Genomic DNA, 2,423 nt, shown 5'->3' with positions numbered 1-2,423 from the left:
GCCCAGCTCTGCTCTTGGCTTCTAGACCTCTAGTGAGAGCAGAGACTAGGCCATGATAGTACACTTTAACTCCACTGGTGGCTCAGATGGTAAAGAATCTATCCCCAGTGCAGGAGATCTGGGTTCGATCCCTGGATTGGGAAGATCCCCTGGAGAAGGGAATAGCAACCCACCCCAGTATCCTTACCTGGACAATTCCTTGGACAAAGGACCCTGGTGAGCTATAGTCCATAGGGTTGCAAAGAGTCGGACATGACTGAAAGTGGTTAACACTTTCACTTTCATAGTTGATTTACAATATTATATTAGCTTTGGATATAGAGCATAGGGATTCAAAATTTTTGAGGTTATTCTCTACTTAAAGTTATTATTAAATATTGCCTATATTCTCTATACTGTACAGTATATCCTTATATCCTACTTATTTTTTATATATAGTAGTTTGTTCTTTAACTCTTGAGTGCAGTGAGAGAACTATGACCTCCATGGTGCTAAGTTGAGGCAGCTGAGATTTTTGGCACAGTCAAAGATGTCTATCAGTGGAGGCATGAGTGCTGGAATGTCCTGCTTTTAGTTCCTGAGTCAGGAAAGGGGTGGGAGTCAGTGGTGCAGAGTTCTCAGGATAATTCCTACTCCCTTGTAGGAAGCCTGGGCACTGGGCTAGCCTGAAGTCACGGAGTAGGCCATTACACAGGTTTTCTCCCTACCTTCTATTATGGTGTCCAAAATTTCATTATTAGAAGTCTATATACTCTCTGCCTTTTGAAAGTCCTATTAAAATGCAGCTCCCCATGGCAAAGACTATATATATGTTAAGTACCTATTAACTGACTTCTCACCTAGGAATATCTGAGGGAAATAATTATGGGAAACTAGAGTAAGAGCTTTAAGGGGAAGGGATGGAAGTGGACTTGAAGAATCGGGTTACTAACAGCAGCAGAGGTGGAAAGATATTGAATGAAGAGTTTCAAGGCACTTAGTGACAGCTATACATAACCATGTCAATGAGGACAGGTTCTAGAGTTTAAATAGAACAAAATGCATTCATCAAAAGTTTTTTTTTTTTAAGCCAGGGATAGCTAGGGCATCATTTACCCATCCATCCACCCGTACTTCAAGCCTTTAACAAGGGCTTACTTTATGCCAGTACTGGGCCTGTTGCTCAAAGAGCTACTTAGATGATTTAGACATGATCTCTTTCCTCTAGGAGTTTCAAGTCTGATAGCAGAAGAGATATGATATATGTAAAAATTATCTCTAAACAAGATAGTGTTAAGGTCACAAAACAGAGACAGGCAAAGCACTCCAGGAACTGTGAGGCGGGCAAGCCCAGCCACACTTGGCAAAACTTCCTACAGGAGGTGGCGTCTGAGCCAGACCTTGAAGAGTGGGTGGGATCCTAGAATGTGGAGGTCAGTGAAGGACATCCAGACGTAGGAAGCACATGAAGAAAGAAAAAGAGACAGGAAATATCAGGGCATACTGGCGGCTGGGAAGTGCCTGTGTGACTTCACAGAGCTTATGAAACGAAGATCAGAGATAAAGCTGGAAGGACCTCAGCCTTGACTCTAAGGGACATGGAAGTTTGGTTCAGGATGGACTCTGTTCCCAGGAAGGAGCTGTGTTGCTGTTAGGCCTGGGGAAGGTTGAGAAGGGCTAGTGATGGTGGCAGGAATTTGTGAGACAGAGAGTACAATGAAAGGGAGAAAGGAACGGTGCTTAGAGTCATACAAACCCCAGTGGAATTCTCTGCTTTTGTTTTTGCTTTGCTGAGAAATTTAGAGCAAGATAGTCAGTTTTCATTCCAACCCCAAAGAAAGGTAATGTCAAAGAATGCTCAAACTACCACACAATTACACACATTTCACACGCTAGTAAAGTAATGTTCAAAATTCTCCAAGCCAGGCTTCAGCAGTATGTGAACTGTGAACATCCAGATGTTCAAGCTGGTTTTAGAAAAGGCGAGGAACCAGAGATCAAATTGCCAACATCCGCTGGATCATCGAAAAAGCAAGAGAATTCCAGAAAAACATCTATTTCTGCTTTATTGACTATGCCAAAGCCTTTGACTGGGTGGATCACAATAAACTGTGGAAAATTCTGAAAGAGATGGGAATACCAGACCACCTGACCTGCCTCTTGAGAAACCTGTATGCAGGTCAGGAAGCAACAGTTAGAAGTGGACATGGAACAACAGACTGGTTCCAAATAGGAAAAGGAGTACGTCAAGGCTGTATATTGTCACCCCGCTTATTTAACTTATATGCAGAGTACATCATGAGAAACGCTGGGCTGGAAGAAGCACAAGCTGGAATCAAGATTGCTGGGAGAAATATCAATCACCTCAGATACGCAGATGACACCACCCTTATGGCAGAAAGTGAAGAAGAACTAGAGAGCTTCTTGATGAAAGTGAAAGAGGA

The sequence above is a fragment of the Dama dama genome, chromosome 29 (genome assembly GCF_033118175.1).
Source record: "Dama dama isolate Ldn47 chromosome 29, ASM3311817v1, whole genome shotgun sequence".
Lineage (NCBI taxonomy): Eukaryota > Metazoa > Chordata > Mammalia > Artiodactyla > Cervidae > Dama > Dama dama.
The sequence above is the reverse complement of the archived record's forward strand: the minus strand, read 5'-3'. Positions refer to the sequence as shown.